Raw genomic sequence first — 21477 nt, 5'->3', positions numbered from 1 at the left:
TTAAATAAATTGCCAGAAATAGCCAATTTGCTCAATTTACCTTTAACTCTATGTTATTATTAATAATTAATGATATTTACACTTAATTGAACGGTTTAAAAGAGGAGACAACACGTAAAAAATGACAATTACATTTTGAAACATAGTTTATCTTCAATTTCGACTCTTTAAAATTCAAAATTAAACCGAAAAAAAGAAGAGAAAAACTAGCTAATTCGAATCTTTTTGAAAAAATTTAAAAAATTATTTATGGAACATCATTAGTCATTTTTCCTGATTAAGATTAATTTTAGAATTTTGATGACATGTTTTAAATAGGTTAAAATCCAATCTGCACTTTGTTAGAATATATAACAAATTGGACCAAGCTATATTTGTAACAAAGACAAATCATTATTTCTTCTAGATTTTCCAGAACAACAATTTTAAAAGAAATTCAAAAGACTGAAATAAGATTTAAATTTGATTCTACAGATTTTCTAGATTTGCCAGAATAATTTTTTTGAATTTTAATCATAATAAGTTTGAAGAAATATTTCACAAATATTCTTCGTCGAAAAAACAGAAGCTAAAATGAAGAATTAAATTAAAATGTATTTATTATTCTTTACAATAAAAAATATACATTTACTTGAACATTGATTTAAATTGTCAGGAAAGAAGAGGAAGGAATTTAAAAGGTAAAAAGGTATATGTGTTTAAAAATCCTAAAATCATTTTTAAGGTTGTATTTTTTCTCTAAAATTGTCTTTCTGAAAGTTATAAGAAGCAAAGTAAAAAAATGTATGAATTTATTTAAACAAGTGAAGACCAAGTCTTTAAAATATTTCCTTGGATTTTCAAATTCTATTTGAGTTTTGTCTCTCTTAGAATTAAAAATGTCGGGCAAAGCGAGACCAGCTTGCTAGTAAATAAATACAATTTAAAATAGAGGCAGCTCACTGGTAAGTGCTGCTATTTGAGCTATTTTTAGAACAGGCCAGCGGGCTACTCATCTGGTCCTTACGGGCTACCTGGTGCCCGCGGGCACCGCGTTGGTGACCCCTGATATGTTTAATGCACCCTAAGATTTTTTGTTAAGCCAATAATGCAATTTCTGTGGTCCCCTTTACTTAGAAAAATATCGAAATGATATTTGTACCGATACCAATATTTTGGTATCAGTTATAGGACCACACTAAGCTGCTGTATTATTGTAACCTATGTTTATGGGGCTTTCCTCTTTGTGATGTTAAGTTCCTGTTATACGCGGTTATACAGTACATGCCTTGAGCTCTTATTTTGAAGGCGCTAAGAGCGGAAGTGATGACACGTTGTAGTGGAGCGGAGGTTTTTGAAAGAAGGTAAGTAATGTGGTCCTCGTGTAAACTGGAGCCTCCGTGTTTGTTATGTTGTAGATTCATACAGTATAGGCGACATTTATAAACCCTCGGTTACATTATTATTAATATTTGGTCGATTATAATGTACTATGTTTTCTCTACCTTCCACTCTTTCGCGCTGTCGCTCACACTGATTTTTGCTCAGGCATCTTTATGGACAGCTGCTCGGATGTAAACAAGGGTCCTTTGAAATTTGCCGCATGTTTTGGACGTCCTTGCTTCTTCCTGGCCGGGAAAAGAAGTCCTTCTGGTAGCCTAGAAAACACTCCTGCCTCCCTTGAAGGTTATTTTACTCTTTTTCTTCATATTCCTCCGTTACCAGAGTGCCTGCTGCTCGTTGTAGCAAAACGCCTTTGCTTGTATGTGACTCTTCCTGGTCCACGTCGTCTGCTAACTTGTACAAACATTCAACAATAAAGTTAAAGTACCAATGATTGTCACACACACACTATGTGTGGTGAAATGTGTCCTCTGCATTTGACCCATCCCCTTGTTCACCCCCTAGGAGGTGAGGGGAGCAGTGGGCAGCAGCGGTGCCGCGCCCGGGAATCATTTTTGGTGATTTAACCCCCAATTCCAACCCTTGATGCTGAGTGCCAAGCAGGGAGGTAATGGGTCCCATTTTTATAGTCTTTGGTATGACTCGGGGCAGACACTCTAACCCAGGGGTCACCAACGCGGTGCCCGCGGGCACCAGGTAGCCCGTAAGGACCAGATGAGTAGCCCGCTGGCCTGTTCTAAAAATAGCTCAAATAGCAGCACTTACCAGTGAGCTGCCTCTATTTTTTAAATTGTATTCATTTACTAGCAAGCTGGTCTCGCTTTACTCGACATTTTTAATTCTAAGAGAGACAAAACTCAAATAGAATTTGAAAATCCAAGAAAATATTTTAAAGGCCTACTGAAAGCCACTACTACCGACCACGCAGTCTGATAGTTTATATATCAATGATGAAATCTTAACATTGCAACACATGCCAATACGGCCGGGTTAACTTATAAAGTGACATTTTAAAATTCCCGGGAAATATCCGGCTGAAACATCGCGGTATGATGACGTATGCGCGTGACGAAGTCCGAGTAACGGAAGTTATGGTACCCCGTAGAATCCTATACAAAAAGCTCTGTTTTCATTTCATAATTCCACAGTATTCTGGACATCTTTTGCAATTTTTTTAATGAACAATGAAGGCTGCAAAGAAGACAGTTGTAGGTGGGATCAGTGTATTAGCAGCGGACTACAGCAACACAACCAGGAGGACTTTGTTGGAGCGCTAGCCGCGCTAGCCGCGCTAGCCGCCAACTTCACCTTGACTTCCTACGTCTCCGGGCCGCCAAACGCATCGGGTGAAGTCCTTCGTCCTTCTGCCGATCGCTGGAACGCAGGTGAGCACGGGTGTTGATGAGCAAATGAGGGCTGGCTGGCGTAGGTGGAGAGCTAATGTTTTTAGCATAGCTCTGTGCAATCCGGTTGCTAAGTTAGCTTCAATGGCGTCCTTAGCACGGCATTGTTAACCTTCGCCAGCCTGGAAAGCATTAACCGTGTATTTACATGTCCACGGTTTAATAGTATTGATGATTTTCTATCTATACTTCGAGTCAGGGGTTTATTTCTTTTGTTTCTATATGCAGTTAAAGCAAGATGCTATCACGTTAGCTCGTAGCTAAAGCATTTCGCCGATGTAAAAGGCACTGAATGTCCATTTTGCGTTCTCAACTCTCATTTTCAAGAGGATATAGTATCCGAGGTGGTTTAAAATACAAATCTGTGATCTACAATAGAAAAAGGAGAGTGTGGAATCCAATGAGCCAGCTTGTACCTAAGTTACGGTCAGAGCGAAAAAAGATACGTCCATCGCTGCCTCTCAAGTCATTCACTGTAACGTTCCTCATCCACGAATCTTTCATCCTCGCTCAAATTAATGGGGTAATCATCACTTTCTCGGTCCGAATCTCTCTCGCTCCATTGTAAACAATGGGGAATTGTGAGGAATACTAGCTCCTGTGACGTCACGCTACTTCCGGTACAGGCAAGGCTTTTTTTTATCAGCGAGCAAAAGTTGCGAACTTTATCGTCGATTTTCTCTACTAAATCCTTTCAGAAAAAATATGGCAATATCGCGAAATGATCAAGTATGACACATAGAATGGATCTGCTATTCCCGTTTAAATAAAAAAAAATCATTTCAGTAGGCCTTTAAAGACTTGGTCTTCACTAACTGACAAAGAAACAGATAACAGGTTTGGTGTCCAGTTCAAAGTGTGACATGATTTATTTAAAAATTTGAGAGTTGACTTTTGTATTTTACATGAGTTATTATTTGTACAAACATGGTGCAAAGTAATTCATGATTTGTTAAAAAATGTTAGTGGGTAGCTAGTTAAAATGGGATATTGTGATTTCACAAGACTGTCTTACAAGTGATCATTTGAAAATGTTCAATTTGAAAAATGTGCACTTAGAGAAAATCTAAAAATAAAGTGTTGCATATTGATATTTATCTGTTTCTATATATATTTATTGTGAGAAATCATTAAGATGATCAGTGTTTCCACAAAGATAAATATCATTAATTATTAAAGAGTTAAAGGTAAATTGAGCAAATTGGCTATTTCTGGCAATTTATTTAAGTGTGTATCAAATTGGTAGCCCTTCGCATTAATCAGTACCCAAGAAGTAGCTCTTGCTTTCAAAAAGGTTGGTGACCCCTGCTCTAACCACTAGGCCACTGAGTAGGTGAATATATATATATCCAATATATATAACAATATATAAAACAATATATTCACTTGCAAACTACGGCGTTTATCTGTAGGATCTAAAGAAACAAAAGTTCGGTTTTAACTTTTAACTTTTGTTTTTTTGCACTTTACTGTAGTTATATTACGGACGTTTGCCGACAGGAAAGTCCCAAATGTTGAAGTGCTTTTCCCCCCTATCGGCCACCGTAAATTGGTGTTTTGATTGATTAATTGAAACGTGTATTAGTAGATTGCACAGTACAGTACATATTCCCTACAATTGACCACTAAATGGTAACACCCCAATAAGTTTTTCAACTTGTTTAAGTCGGGTCCACGTCAATCAATTCATGGTACAAATATATACAGTCATCACAGAAGTTAATCATCAGAGTATATACATTGAATTATTTACATAATTTACAATACGGGGTGTGGGATGTGGAGGGGGTTAGGTTTGGTTGGTATCAACACTTCATCATCAACAATTGCATCATCAGAGAAATGGACATGAAACAGTGTAGGACTGACTTGGTAGGATATGTAAACATAGTGAGCTCAGAAAGCATAAGAACAAGTATATACATTTGATTATTTACATTTGGTTATTTACAATCCGGGGATGTGGTGGGGGAAGGGTGTTAGTTAAGGGTTGTAGTTGCGTGCAGGTGTTCTTTTAGTGCGGGTTTGAAGGAGGATAGAGATGCCCTTTCTTTTACACCTGTTGGGAGTGCATTCCATATTGATGTGGCATAGAAGGAGAATGAGTTAAGACCTTTGTTAGTTCGGAATCTGGGTTTAACGTGGTTAGTGGAGCTCCCCCTGGTGTTGTGGTTATGGCGGTCATTTACGTTATGGAAGTAGTTTACTCTGTCCTCTACTCTGAGCCAGCCCACTTTGGAGAAGTGGGTAGGAGTGAGGTGTGATCTGGGGTGGAGGTCTAAAAGTAACCTGACTAGCTTGTTCTGGGATGTTTGGAGTTTAGATTTGAGGGATTTGGAGGTGCTAGGGTACCAGGAGGTGCATGCGTAATCGAAAAAGGGTTGAACGAGAGTTCCCGCTAGAATCTTCATGGTGCTTTTGTTGACCAGAGAGGAGATTCTGTAGAGAAATCTCATTCGTTGGTTGACCTTTTTGATTACCTTAGTTGCCATTTTATCACAGGAAAGGTTAGCCTCTAGAATGGAACCTAGGTAGGTGACCTCATCCTTCCTGGTGATAACAATGTCACCTACTTTTATAGTGAAGTCATTGACTTTCTTAAGGTTGATGTGGGACCCAAATAGGATGGATTCCGTTTTACCCAAGTGTATGGATAGCTTGTTGTCAGCGAGCCAGGTGCAAGTTCTACAGAGTTCAGCACTGAGGATTTTCTCCACCTGTGACTTGTCCTTGTCGGATACCAGCAGGGCCGAGTCATCTGCAAACAAAAACAATTCACAGTCGCATGCTGATGACATGTCGTTTATGTATACTAGGAACAAGTAAAGGCCCTAATATACTGCCTTGGGGGACTCCACAGCTTACTGAGAGGGGTGGGCACGGTGCCGTTCACCTCTACCACCTGTTCCCTCCCCTCCAAGTAAGATTGCATCCAGCTCCATGAGGTTTTATCAAATCTGTGGCGATTTAAAATGTAAAATTGCCAAAAAAAATAGATAAATAAAAGACCACAATAAAACCCTTGTTATCCCTTACATTTCAGTTCAGTTTCAGTTGGTTTCGAACATCCATACGATACACGTGTTTCCAGTTGTTTCGTTACAGCACGTCCGAAAAGGAGTAGGAAGAAGCAGAGCTTATTTAATCCTACCCCTTTTTATATTGTAGCAGTTGTATCCCATTTCTTTGTTCTCTGTTTGTAACAGAACAGTGAAAAAATAAATGTGATCGGTAGATTGTGAGTAGAGATGTCCGATAATGGCTTTTTTGCCGATATCCAATATTCCGATATTGTCCAACTCTTAATTACCGATTCCGATATCAACCGATACCGATATATACAGTCGTGGAATTAACACATTATTATGCCTAATTTTGTTGTGATGCCCCGCTGGATGCATTAAACCAGGGGTCACCAACCTTTTTGAAAGCAAGAGCTACTTCTTGGGTAATGATTAATGCGAAGGGCTACCAGTTTGATACACACTTAAATAAATTGCCAGAAATAGCCAATTTGCTCAATTTACCTTTAACTCTATGTTATTATTAATAATTAATTATATTTACACTTAATTGAACGGTTTAAAAGAGGAGAAAACACGAACAAAATGACAATAAAATTTTTAAACATAGTTTATCTTCAATTTCGACTCTTTAAAATTCAAAATTCAACTGAAAAAAAGAAGAGAAAAACTAGCTAATTCGAATCTTTTTGAAAAAATTAAAAAAATAATTTATGGAACATCAATAGTAATTTTTCCTGATTAAGATTAATTTTAGAATTTTGATGACATGTTTTAAATAGGTTAAAATCCAATCTACACTTTGTTAGAATATATAACAAATTGGACCAAGCTATATTTCTAACAAAGACAAATCATTATTTCTTCTAGATTTTCCAGAACAACAATTTTAAAAGAAATTCAAAAGACTTTGAAATAAGATTTAAATTTGATTCTACAGATTTTCTAGATTTGCCAGAATAATTTTTTTGAATTTAATCATAATAAGTTTGAAGAAATATTTTACAAATATTCTTCGTCGAAAAAACAGAAGCTAAAATGAAGAATTACATTAAAAAGGATTTATTATTCTTTACAATAAAAAAAATACATTTACTTGAACATTGATTTAAATTGTCAGGAAAGAAGAGGAAGGAATTTAAAAGGTAAAAAGGTATATGTCATTAAAAAATCCTAAAATCATTTTTAAGGTTGTATTTTTTCTCTAAAATTGTCTTTCTGAAAGTTATAAGAAGCAAAGTAAAAAAAATTATGAATTTATTTAAACAAGTGAAGACCAAGTCTTTAAAATATTTTCTTGGATTTTCAAATTCTATTTGAGTTTTGTCTCTCTTAGAATTAAAAATGTCGGGCAAAGCGAGACCAGCTTGCTAGTAAATAAATACAATTAAAAATAGAGGCAGCTCACTGGTAAGTGCTGCTATTTGAGCTATTTTTAGAACAGGCCAGCGGGCTACTCATCTGGTCCTTACGGGCTACCTGGTGCCCGCGGGCACCGCGTTGGTGACCCCTGCATTAAACAATGTAACAAGGTTTTCCAAAATAAATCAACTCAAGTTATGGAAAAAAATGCCAACATGGCACTGCCATATTTATTATTGAAGTCACAAAGTGCATTGTTTTTTTTAACATGCCTCAAAACAGGAGCTTGGAATTTGGGACATGCTCTCCCTGAGAGAGCATGAGGAGGTTGAGGTGGACGGGGTTGGGGGGGGACGGGGTTGAGGTGGGGGGAGGGGTAGGGGGTAGCGGGGGGTGTATATTGTAGCGTCCCGGAAGAGTTAGTGCTGCAAGGGGTTGTGGGTATTTGTTCTGTTGTGTTTATGTTGTGTTACGGTGCGGATGTTCTCCCGAAATGTGTTTGTCATTCTTGTTTGGTGTGGGTTCACAGTGTGGCGCATATTTGTAACAGTGTTAAAGTTGTTTGTACGGCCACCTCAGTGTGACCTGTATGGCTGTTGATCAAGTATGAATTGCATTCACTTGTGTGTGTGAAAAGCAGTAGATATTATGTGACTGGGCCGGCACGCAAAGGCAGTGCCTTTAAGGTTTATTGGAGCTCTGTACTTCTCCCTACGTCCGTGTACACAGCGGCGTTTTAAAAAGTCATACATTTTACTTTTTGAAACAGATACTGATAATTTTGAAACCGATACCGATAATTTCCGATATTACATTTTAAAGCATCTATCGGCATCTCTATAAATGATACATATCAAAGGGGCTGTTGAACAGTGACTATGCAGTACTGGTACACCCCTCTTGTTAGAGCATCCATCCATCCACCCATCCATTTTCTACCGCTTATCCCTTTCGGGGTTGTGGGGGGTGCTGGAGCCTATCTCAGCTGCATTCGGGCGGAAGGCAGGGTACACCCTGGACAAGTCGCCACCTCATCACAGGGCCAACACAGATAGACAGACAACATTCACACACTAGGGACCATTTAGTGTTGCCAATCAACCTATCCCCAGGTGCATGTCTTTGGAGGTGGGAGGAAGCCGGAGTACCCGGAAGGAACCCACGATTATCACTACTACCACATATAGCATCTGACAGTTCAACAAACAAAAAAGAAGCTCCAAAGAAGAAGAGAGAGATTTTGTGTACTCCTTTTAAAATGCAAATATGAATTTCAATCAAGATCATTACCCTCTCTGGAGAACAAAAAAAAACAAAAACATGTAAAATATATATTTGTCTTTGTGTCACGGCAAGCTGGGTCAAATAAAATAAAAAGTAAATTTAAAAAAAATAAATATCATCTTTTCATTTTGTTTTCTTTTTAATAGCTTTAAAACACACCTGTTTCCATTAGCGTCCTGTAGGTGTAATAGCCACATGTCACAATACTTTTGTCCATATTGTGTTTGAATAGTTGCACAATGGACATGTTTTCCACACTTAAGCTTTATGGACATCTCCGCTGATTTTCAGGCCATCACACTAGAAGACGTGTTTATGTATGACACTTAAGTTATTGACCCTCTTGTGTTCCTTTATCCTGTAGTGTCCAGGTAAATGGAGGAAATGGCTGATAATGCAAACAGATAAGCACCCTTGGTACCTGTTGACCACAGACAGGACCTGCTAAGTCAGGGCCTTCTGACATGGTGCTCCATCAGTGCTTGCCTCAATGACACCCACAAGGCATTGAGGTCTTATCTGCAATGGCCCCTGCTTAGCATTCACGCCGTTCACGCGAACAATGCTACCTCTTCCCGCTCAGCGGATCTGTGACTGACAGTGGGTGTTGGTGCACTTGTGTCTGACTTCAGTCTCTATCTGACGCGGGGCTGTTTATCCAGTTCAAATCTCCCCAACCAAGACACAATAAAGGGCGTGCCGTTTCCTAACCTCTTCCCATGTTGTTTGTCCAACTGGACTTTTATAATGGACTGCCTCTCATTTCTGCAAGTTGGTTTCCTTCTCAGAAGTGTCTGTACTAGTTGGGGGGAGGTTCCGGCGGAAAGGAGTCGCAGAGCGTGTTTAAACCAAAAAGCACTGCAAAGGTGCCCCCGATAGTGAGACGGTGAGAAATGGCAGATGCCACATTAGACTTACTATAGGTGACATTAGGGATGGGTCTGATTGATTGATTGATTGAAACTTTTATTAGTAGATTGCACAGTACAGTACATATTCCGTACAATTGACCACTAAATGGTAACACCCGAATAAGTTGTTCAACTTGTTTAAGTCGGGGTCCACTTAAATTGATTCATGATACAGATATATACTATCATATATATACCAGTCATCCCACAAGATAATCATCAGAGTATATACATTGCAGTGTTTCCCATAAACTGCCAAGATACCTGTGGCGGTGGGGGCGTGGCTGTGGGCGTGGTCACCATGACATCATCAAGTAATTTGCATAATGTACTACAATGATATGATTTTCTCTAAAAAGGCTCAAAAAATGTATACTTACTAATTAATAATAACAGTTTTGTTTTAAACGTCCATCCATCCATCCATTTTACAATATAATTACAACACTTTATGTACATATTTATATACAGATATGAACAATAAGTTATTCACTGAAATATATTTATTAATTGTGGTTCTTACAAAAAATATATCTTATAAAATATAAAAGCTAAAATGTCTCTTACAGCTCTGCCCCCTTTAATTAGTGCATACTAAATAATTTAACTTTAGCCTACTACCACAACCATATTATTTACCAGCAACATAAAGTGAAACAGAGGCAGAGGTGTCCTGCCACAGTCAGTAACAAATAAACAGAAAACAGCAGTGGTCAAATACAAATAAGGCAACAAGAGAAGTATCCTACACTTCTCTTTTGTAAAGTAAATCTGAACAGCCAATATGGGCATCTACATCAACTATATGATTTGCCTGAGAAGCTGGACAGGACAAAAACATTTTTTTTGTATTTTTATTTTTTATTTGTTTTATTTGTGGCGGACGTAATTCTTTCGTGGCGGGCCGCCACAAATAAATGAATGTGTGGGAAACACTGCATTGAATTATTTACATTATTTACAATCCGGGGTGTGGGATATGGAGGGGGTGTGGGGTTAGGTTTGGTTGGTATCAACACTTCAGTCATCAACAATTGCATCATCAGAGAAATGGACATTGGAACAATGTAGGACTGACTTGGTAGGATATGTACAGCAAGTAGTGGACATAGAGAGAGAGATCAGAAAGTATAAGAAAAAGTGTCTACATTTGATTATTTACAATCCGAAGAGGTATTATGTGGAAGGGAGGGTGTTAGTTAAGGGTTGTAGTTGCGTGCAGGTGTTCTTTTAGTGCGGTTTTGAGGGAGGATAGAGATGCCCTTTCTTTTACACCTGTTGGGAGTGCATTCCATATTGATGTGGCATAGAAGGAGAATGAGTTAAGACCTTTGTTAGTTCGGAATCTGGGTTTAACGTGGTTAGTGGAGCTCCCTCTGGTGTTGTGGTTATGGCGGTCATTTACGTTAAGGAAGTAGTTTGACATGTACTTCGGTATCAGGGAGGTGTAGCGGATTTTATAGACTAGGCTCAGTGCAAGTTGTTTTACTCTGTCCTCCACCTTGAGCCAGCCCACTTCGGTAGGAGTGAGGTGTGATCTGGGGTGGAGGTCTAGAAGTAATCTGACTAGCTTGTTCTGGGATGTTTGGAGTCTAGATTTGAGGGATTTGGAGGTGCTGGGGTACCAGGAGGTGCATGCGTAATCGAAAAAGGGTTGAACGAGAGTTCCCGCTAGAATCTTCATGGTGCTTTTGTTGACCACAGAGGAGATTCTGTAGAGAAATCTCATTCGTTGGTTGACCTTTTTGATTACCTTCGTTGCCATTTTATCACAGGAAAGATTAGCCTCTAGAATGGAACCTAGGTAGGTGACCTCATCCTTCCTGGTGATAACAATGTCACCCACTTTTATAGTGAAGTCATTGACTTTCTTAAGGTTGATGTGGAACCCAAACAGGATGGATTCCGTTTTACCCAAGTGTATGGATAGCTTGTTGTCAGCGAGCCAGGTGCAAGTTCTACAGAGTTCAGCACTGAGGATTTTCTCCACCTGTGACTTGTCCTTGTCGGATACCAGCAGGGCCGAGTCTTCCGCAAACAAAAACATTTCACAGTCGCATGCTGATGGCATGTCGTTTATGTATATTAGGAACAAGTAAAGGCCCTAATATACTGCCTTGGGGGACTCCCCAGCTTACTGAGAGGGGGGGCACGGTGCCGTTCACCTCTACCACCTGCTCCCTCCCCTCCAAGTAAGATTGCATCCAGCTCCATGAGGTTTTATCAAATCCAATTGCTCTGAGCTTATCCAACAGTATAGCGTGGTTAACGGTGTCAAAGGCCTTCTGAAGGTCCAGCATGACCATGCCGCAGTATTTGCCCGTGTTCACCTCATGTTTGATGTGGTCGCTCAGATAGAGAAGGCATGTGTCAGTGGAGTGGTTAGTTCTGAAGCCGGATTGGAATTTGTACATGAGTTTATTAGTAGCAAGGTAACTATCGACCTAGTTCATAAAGTTGTATTTCCACTATCTATAATGGATTATTTTAAATGATATGTATTTGCATCTACTTTGTTTTACTCCCCATGCAGTCTCGCTCTCCTGTTTGGTTGAACTGATATCAGAGAGAGGTATCTCGGGATCCCATGCCTTCATAATTGCGCCTGTGAAGCAGGGGCATAATTAAACTTTTCTAATAAGCCCCTGTGATCAGTGTGTCCCTTCTGCCTGATCTTATTTATGAATGGCAGATTTTGACAAGGGCACAGCTCAGCTGATCATATGATACCAGCACTTGAGTCAAATGAGGAATGTGGACAGGACTCCCCCCCCCCCATCATTGCTATCGCTGTAAAAACAAAAACCCTTGATTGATGCCTGGTATCATAACCTCGGTCCCTCTGTATTGGGATGTTATGCGTTGAGGAGAAGAAAGGGTGTGGCAGGCGCACAGATAGTAGGTATGTTTGATCTGAAGGTCACCAGTCCTCTGCTGGTGTTGAGAGATCCTTGGCAGATGAGGTTGGCTCTTATTTAATAACATGAAGGGGAAGCGGACCTTTTTCTCATAATTAGGCCTAATTACACAGTAGGTGTGGACAGATAGCCCAAGAAGAGACAAACTGCCTTTATCCATGGACCTAGAGTCATATTACCGAGAGCTGCCTTATGTGTTACAGGAAGCAGGAAGCTTAACTCTTTTATTTCGCCTTCTCTCCATGGGTACCATATTGAGTTATCTTATAGGCATGTTTTTAACCAGATAAGTAAGACCATGGCCAGATTACATCACAAACTCCTTGCAGATAGTATTTTATCAGGCAGTTAAAAGTAGGGATGAGCGATATTGTCTAAATTCCACATTGCGATATATATACCGTATTGAGGCTTCCTGCGATAGCAATACATTACACAGTATAATATTTGGTATATCAATGATAATAATTAGAGATGCCGATAAATGCGTTAAAATGTAATATCGGAAATTATCGGTATCGGTTTTTTTATTATCAGTATCGGGTTTTTTTTTGTTTTTTTTTTATTAAATCCACATAAAAAACACAAGATACACTTACAATTAGTGCACCAATCCAAAAAACCTCCCTCGCCCATTTACACTCATTCACACTCATTCACACAAAAGGGTTGTTTCTTTCTGTTATTAATATTCTGGTTCCTACATTATATATCAATATATATCAATACAGTCTGCAAGGGATACAGTCCGTAAGCACACATGATTGTGCGTGCTGCTGGTCCACTAATAATACTAACCTTTAACAGTTAATTTTACAAATTTTCATTCATTACTAGTTTCTATGTAACTGTTTTTATATTGTTTTACTTTCTTTTTTATTCAAGAAAATGTTTTTAATTTATTTATCTTATTTGATTTGATTCATTTTTTTAAAAAGTACCTTATCTTCACCATACCTGGTTGTCCAAATTAGGCATAATAATGTGTTGATTCCACGACTGTATATATCGGTTGATATCGGTATCGGTAATTAAAGAGTTGGACAATATCGGCATATCGGATATCGGCAAAAAGCCATTATCGGACATCCCTAATAATAATGGAACGCTCTCCCTGACCACCTGAGGGCACCACAGACTGTGGATGCTTTTAAAAAAGGCTTAAAAGCCCTTCTTTTTAAAAAAAAGCCTTTTTTTAGATGTATGCATACTAGTTATAGCTATTTGGCTATTCTAGTTTTTATTTGTATTTATTTATTTATTATCTTTTTATTTATTTTATTTTGTTTTTAATACACTTTAGCACTTTGAGATTGTTTACTCAATATAAAGTGTTTTTTACAAATAAAATCTATTATTATTATTATTATTATTAATATAACCATTTTGAAAAGGGTTACAAAAACTCCCAATTTGGCTTCTGACGTATACTGTAACGTATTAATATTGCTTAATTTACGGTTGTATTATTTTGTCAAAACTATTATTAATCCACAGTACTTGTTAATTTGCTTTTAATAGCTGGTTACTTTCTGTTTTAGCTCTATTTACACTTCTGTTAAAATGTAAGAAGTACTTATTCTTATGTTGTTTGGATACTTCATATTAGTTTTGGGTAATACTACAAATTTGTGTATCCAATACCAAGTAGTCCCAGGGGCAGTACTGGACATACCCATGCTGATACTGACACTTCAAATGTTCAAGATCACTGAATAATTACATTTTTGATCACAATTATAATCAGACAAAAACACAGGATGGCTTTGTAACAATATCAATTAAATATTAGAATTATTTACTACTATTGGCTCTGATTTAAATTCTTTGTTTTTGCCCGTAGAGCCCTTCTGTGTCTATTGACGTATTTCGGGAGTTGATAAACAATAACAAATACAACATGAGATAATTTGATGATAAAAAATGTTGATTTAACCATTATATTGGAAGTTTAATTATACAATGCTTGGTATAGTTACTGTCGATATTCAAATTGATCCGTCCACCTTCGTTTACATTCAAGAGCTCTATCTTGCAAAAGCTCTTAGTCTATCATCGGACAAATGTATATGATTCATGTTGTATATCGTCTATAACGCGCAACTCCAGTTGGAAGACATGTAAAACGATAGCTGCAGATAGTATAGTAACGCGATACTAATGAATCATTTTCGGTACGATACCGTCTCTGAAAAGTACCGGTCCCGCACCCCTTTGCTGGTTAACAAGCAGAGGAGCATGTTCAGCAGCGCACACACACAGAGTACTTACAAGCAGACACAGTGTGTAGACAGAAAAGGGAGAACAGACGCATTTTGGCTTAAAAAACTAACGATAAAGGTGAAGTTATAACACTTAAACGCCCTCAGGAAGAGGTACTTTAAGACATGGCTAGCTAGCTAGCGGCTAAAGTCCATCAGCCGTCGGCAGTGTTTTAGCCACTTCTAAATCACTAGTCCTCGTCTCCATGGCGACAAGTAAAGTAAGTTTCTTGCAAGTATCATCCCTGCAGGACGAGGAATAGCTAAACATGCTTCACTACACACCGTAGCTCACCGGCATCAAAATGTAAACAAACGCAATTGGTGGATCTAACATCCACTGTAATGATATCAAGTACAGGCATGTATCTAGTTCAGTGGTTCTTAACCTGGGTTCGATGGAACCCTAGGGGTTCGGTGAGTCGACCTCAGGGGTTCGGCGGAGGTCAAAACACACCCGACTCATCGTGTAAATACAAAATTCTCCCTATCGGCGTAGTACGGATACGGCAACAGCAGAAGTTAGACTGATTTGCAGGTGTGTAATTTGTTGTGAGTTTATGTACTGTGTTGGTTTTGTTGTTTGAACAAGGTGATGTTCATGGACGGTTCATTTTATGCACCAGTAAAAAAACATGGTAGCACTTTAGTATGGGGAACATATTCACCATTAATTAGTTGCTTATTAACATGCAAATTAGTAACATATTGGCTCTTAACTAGTCATTAGTAAGTACTTATTAATGCCTTATTCGGCATGGCCTTATTATAACCCTAACCCTCTAACCCTGACCCTAACCCTAACCAAATAACTCTAAATTAAGTCTTTATTACTTGGAATATGTTCCCCTAGTGTCCAAATAACTCTAAATTAAGTCTTTGTTACTTAGAATATGTTCCCCATACTAAAGTGTTACCAAAAACTTATAACTTTGTCTTGAATTTGAAAAAAACAAAACATTTGATTTTTCACTAAAGAAGGGTTCGGTGAATGCGCATATGAAACTGGTGGGGTTCGGTACCTCCAACAAGGTTAAGAACCACTGATCTAGTTGATACTACTATCGAAATAATTGTAGTACCGGTACCAAAATATTGGTATCGTCACAACACTACTGCAGATATTGGTGATGGTTCATTGTTCACATGACGTCTACTTACAGTTGCACAAGTAGTTACTTTGCATGACGAAAAACGAGACTCTTCATTATTTGTACTACAGATCCTCCTGGATTTGCCAACAGATCCGAGTGATATCCTGCCACATGTTTGTTTACAGTATGCGCGGATCCCTGCCTAAGTTGTTTGTATTTGGGTTTGTGGGTGACGGGAGCTGGCACCACGACAGGGGCCATTGTTCAACAATGCTCAGCAACTGGAAATGCTGACGCCTGGTTAAACAGAAGGAACAGTCCACCGGGGGAAGTCGCGGAGGGGAAAGTGCCATTGTACGCATCTTACGAACATAGTTTAGTTTGGCACCGGCCCCTACGCAGTGACACCTCCATCACTGTCCCCCTGCTGTTGTGTTTGTTTGAAAGGGAGCAGGAATTGCCAGTGGAAAGTTGAACCCCCTCTGGTCCTTGGGTAGTGAAAACAAGCTACTCCGTCTGTGAGTCACAGCTACACACGGCTCTTTGGCAAAGAGGACAATGAGTAGAGCCTAATCCACCTGTTATCAGGGAGAGCCTCCCCCTGTCACACACTCACATAGGCACAGGATCCTGGCGCAGGAATGCAGTCTTACCCACCCATCAGCTTAAGCGATAGACCCTCACAAAACATTGTTGTTGTTTTTTGCAATTTTCTTCATACCATACAAAAACAAGTTGGTACAGTTATTGTCTTGCACGTTCCCTCTTGTGTTTGCTTCTACGATATGTACGCCTTTTGCAAAGCAGTCATGTTGATTAACATACTAGCGAACTAGCATAGCGTTCATAATGTTGATATCAATGCCTTGATCTGTTTTCAAAGAGATGAGTTACTTTCAGATCTCTATCTGCTTTACAGACTCACAACTAGGGATGTCCGATAATATCGGCCGATAAATGCGTTAAAATGTAATATCGGAAATTATCGGTATCGTTTTTTTTTATTATCGGTATCGTTATTTATTTATATATTTATTTATTTATTTTTTTAAAAATTAAATCAACATAAAAAACACAAGATACACTTACAATTAATGCACCAACCCAAAAAAACTCCCTCCTCATTCACACAAAAGGGTTGTTTCTTTCTGTTATTAATATTCTGGTTCCTACATTATATATCAATATATATCAATACAGTCTGCAAGGGATACAGTCCGTAAGCACACATGATTGTGCGTGCTGCTGGTCCACTAATAGTACTAACCTTTAACAGTTAATGTTACTCATTTTCATTAATTACTAGTTTCTATGTAACTGTTTTTATATTGTTTTACTTTCTTTTTTATTCAAGGAAATGTTTTTAATTTATTTATCTTATTTTATTTTATAATTTTTTTTTAAAAGTACCTTATCTTCACCATACCTGGTTGTCCAAATTAGCCATAATAATGTGTTAATTCCACGACTGTATGTATCGGTTTCGGTAATTAAAGAGTTGGACAATATCGGAATATCGGATACCGGCAAAAAGCCATTATCGGACATCCCTACTCAGAACAGTTATTTTAACTACCGCCTATTTCAGCGGCAATTGCAGGGGGCGAGATGTAAAATGAAAGTAAAGGAACGTATTATTGGCTGCTTGAAGACCTCAGAACCACCTTAACTGTCGTCCTCAGCTGGAAAGCTCATTTCCGGAACAAATGAAATGAAATGAGGAAAATGTTGTCCATGTTGTAACCAATGAGTGCTGTATGTAATATTTACAATATACAGGAAAAACACGCAGTCTCCGAAAAACTTAATAAAACAAAAATAAAGAGGTGCACAACAAAAAGTGTACTTAAAAAAAAAAAAAAAAAGCAAGGTCAGCAACATTAGCAGTGTTTCCCACACATTCATTTATTTGTGGCGGCCCGCCACGAAAGAATTACGTCCGCCACAAATAAAATAAAAACTTTACAAAAGAGAAATGTAGGATACTTCTCTTGTTGCCTTATTTGTATTTGACCACTACTGTTTTCTGTTTATTTGTTACTGACTGTGGCAGGACACCTCTGCCTCTGTTTCACTTTATGTTGCTGGTAAATAATATGGTTGTAGTAGTAGGCTAAAGTTACATTATTTAGTATGCATCAATTAAAGGGGCAGAGCTTTAAGAGACATTTTAGCTTTTATATTTTATAAGATATATTTTTTGTAAGAACCACAATTAATAAATATATTTCAGTGAATAACTTATTGTTCATATCTGTATATAAATATGTACATAAAGTGTTGTAATTATATTGTAAAATGGATGGATGGATGGACGTTTAAAACAAAACTGTTATTATTAATTAGTAAGTATACATTTTTTGAGCCTTTTTAGAGAAAATCATATCATTGTAGTAAATTATGCAAATTACTCTATGATGTCATGGTGACCACGCGCATAGCCACGCCCCCACCGCCACAGGTATCTTGGCAGTTTATGGGAAACACTGATTAGTGTCCTTCTAATAATTTTAACGCTACCAAACACAGACCGGTTTCGAAAATGTCTTTGTCAGTGTGCAATTTTCAACAGGAACTGATGCACTTAAATAGTCACAGCTGTGGTCAATCAATTGACATAGCAATAAATCAAGAACAACTTCAAAAAATTAAAGTGCACATATAATAGACAGTGGAAAATTGTACACAATAAATCAAAGACTCAGTACAGTATCATAGGAAAATGAATATATATATTTTTTTCTATATGTATCTTGTAAATTGTTCTTCGAGTGCAATAAGAAAAGCCCAGTGTGTTTAATGCCTTTTTTATTTTTTATTTTAATCGTCTAAAATAGTTTTTTGAGTGAAATAGAAAATATATGTTTAATGTATTGTAAGATTTTGTGTTAAAATGAAGCCAATGACCGTTTTTTTGTGGTATTACTTTTATTTTGAGAAGTATCCAAAAAGTATCAAAATACATTCTGCTGCCGATATCAAAATATTGGTATCAGGACAACCCTAGTTGCCACTCATTTGGAAATTGTTGTGGAATGTTTGTTGGTTGTAGTTGTCTGCCTCCTGCCGGGGGGAGGTCAGGATCTCTGCATCAGCGGTCAGCTACTGTAGTTGTGGCAGCTTGTATTTGGGACACGACTTACTTCGGTGATGACTCCTATTGCGACGGTTGGGAGACTCAACCCTTCATCAGTAATGATGGCAACAAAAACCACGAGTCTCACCTCATGGTTCACCAGTATCCCCAAGCCACTAAAAACAAAACAAAACAAGCTAGTGAGACTACTGTTCAACCTCCCGTACAGGACTCACCTAACTCAAGCCCACTTTACCAAATTGGGATGGTTTAGAGTTGAGGAAAGAGTACACCAAATTGCAATGTGCCTGGTATTCAAAATACTCAGAGAAACTATCCCCTAGTACCTGTCCAACTATTTCACCAGAGTAAGTGATGCTCACAGGTACTACACGAGAGGGAGTTCCTCAGACCTGGTCCCCCCCAAATTCAAGACTCTCATGGGAAAAAATGCATTCTACTATTTTGCCACCACTCTAGGGAATGAACTACTAACAGACCTTAAAATTCGAACTTCCCTACTAAATTTTAAAACCGCTATAAAATCATGGCTCAGCTCAACCTCTACCTGATCTGAACCAACATTGATCCCCAGCAACTCTTCGAAGCGTCAAACAGGTTTATATGTGGTTATAGTGTATATGTATATTTATATGTGGTTATAGCGTATACAGTGTTTCCCATAAACTGCCAAGATACCTGTGGCGGTGGGGGCGTGGCTATGGGCGTGGTCACCATGACATCATCGAGTAATTTGCATAATTTACTACAATGATATGATTTTCTCTAAAAAGGCTAAAAAAATGTATACTTACTAATTAATAATAACAGTTTTGTTTTAAACGTCCATCCATCCATCCATCCATTTTACAATATAATTACAACACTTTTTGTACATATTTATATACAGATTTGAACAATAAGTTATTCACTGAAATATATGTATTAATTGTGGTTCTTACAAAAAATATATCTTATAAAAATATAAAAGCAAAATGTCTCTTAAAGCTCTGCCCCTTTTAATTAATGAATACTAAATAATTTAACTTTAGCCTACAACTACAACCATATTATTTACCAGCAACATAAAGTGAAGCAGAGGTGTCCTGCCACAGTCAGTAACAAATAAACAGAAAACAGTAGTGGTGGTAGATAGACACAAAGCTTCATCAAACATCTGATCCACTGAACAAAGAGCTCCAAAAATCTTGATCCTACACTTCTCTTTTGTAAAGTAAATCTGAACAGCCGATATGGGCATCTACATCAACTATATCAGGGGTCACCAACGCGGTGCCCGCGGGCACCAGGTAGCCCCTAAGGACCAGATGAGTAGCCCGCCGGCCTGTTCTAAAAAGAGCTCAAATAGCAGCACTTACCAGTGAGCTGCATCTATTTTTTAAATTGTATTTATTTACTAGCAAGCTGATGTTGCTTTGCTCGACATTTTTAATTCTAAGAGAGACAAAACGCAAATAGAATTTGAAAATCCAAGAAAATATTTTAAAGACTTGGTCTTCACTTGTTTAAATAAATTCATTATTTTTTTTACTTTGCTTCTCATAACTTTCAGAAAGACAATTTTAGAGAAAAAATACAACCTTAAAAATTATTTTAGGATTTTTAAACACATATACCTTTTTACCTTTTAAATTCCTTCCTCTTCTTTCCTGACAATTTAAATCAATGTTCAAGTAAATGTATTTTTTTTATTGTAAAGAATAACAAATACATTTTAATTTAATTCTTCATTTTAGCTTCTGTTTTTTCGACGAAGAATATTTGTGAAATATTTCTTCAAACTTATTATGATTAAAATTCAAAAAAAAATATTCTGGCTGGCAAATCTAGAAAATCTGTAAAATCAAATTTAAATCCTATTTCAAGGTCTTTTGAATTTCTTTTAAAATTTTTGTTCTGGAAAATCTAGAAGAAATAATGATTTGTCTTTGTTAGAAATATAGCTTGGTCCAATTTGTTATATATTCTAACAAAGTGTAGATTGGATTTTAACCTCTTTAAAACATGTCATCAAAATTCTAAAATTAATCTTAATCAGGAAAAATTACTAATGATGTTCCATAAATTCTTTTTTTAAGTTTTTCTCCTTTTTTTCGGTTGAATTTTGAATTTTAAAGAGTCGAAATTGAAGATAAACTATGTTTCAAAATTTAATTGTCATTTTTTTCGTGTTTTCTTCTCTTTTAAACCATTCAATTAAGTGTAAATATCATTAATTATTAATAATAACATAGAGTTAAAGGTAAATTGAGCAAATTGGCTATTTCTGGCAATTTATTTAAGTGTGTATCAAACTGGTAGCCCTTCGCATTAATCAGTACCCAAGAAGTAGCTCTTGGCTTCAAAAAGGTTGGTGACCCCTGAACTATATGATTTTCCTGAGAAGCTGGACAGGACAGAAAAAATAAAAAATAAAATAAAAAAGCCGAAAAATTTATTTGTGGCGGGCCGCCACAAATAAATGAATGTGTGGGAAACACTGTTATGCTCTGGGCCTGTTTTGCTGCCAATGGAACTGGTGCTTTACAGAGAGTAAATGGGACAATGAAAAAGGAGGATTACCTCCAAATTCTTCAGGACAACCTAAAATCATCAGCCCGGAGGTTGGGTCTTGGGCGCAGTTGGGTGTTCCAACAGGACAATGACCCCAAACACACGTCAAAAGTGGTAAAGGAATGGCTAAATCAGGCTGGAATTAAGGTTTTAGAATGGCCTTCCCAAAGTTAAAGTTAAAGTACCAA

General features: G+C 37.6%; 1 protein-coding gene across 2 annotated transcripts in view; it reads left to right on the top strand.

Moving 5' to 3' along the window:
• Positions 1–1379: 1379 nt before the first annotated feature.
• Positions 1380–21477, top strand: part of gnb1l (guanine nucleotide binding protein (G protein), beta polypeptide 1-like) — a 105468-nt gene continuing 85370 nt past the window's right edge. The window contains exons 1-2 of one of the 2 annotated variants that reach the window (XM_062049696.1): positions 1380–1665; positions 1888–1990. The gene's annotated coding sequence lies outside the window, so the exon portion shown is untranslated. The remainder of the gene's footprint in view (positions 1666–1887; positions 1991–21477) is intronic. The other variant, XM_062049697.1, reaches the window with a different exon arrangement.

Source organism: Entelurus aequoreus, linkage group LG06 (genome assembly GCF_033978785.1).
Source record: "Entelurus aequoreus isolate RoL-2023_Sb linkage group LG06, RoL_Eaeq_v1.1, whole genome shotgun sequence".
Classification (NCBI taxonomy): domain Eukaryota; kingdom Metazoa; phylum Chordata; class Actinopteri; order Syngnathiformes; family Syngnathidae; genus Entelurus; species Entelurus aequoreus.
Note: the sequence above shows the minus strand (reverse complement) of the source record. Positions and strands in the feature narration are given on the sequence as shown.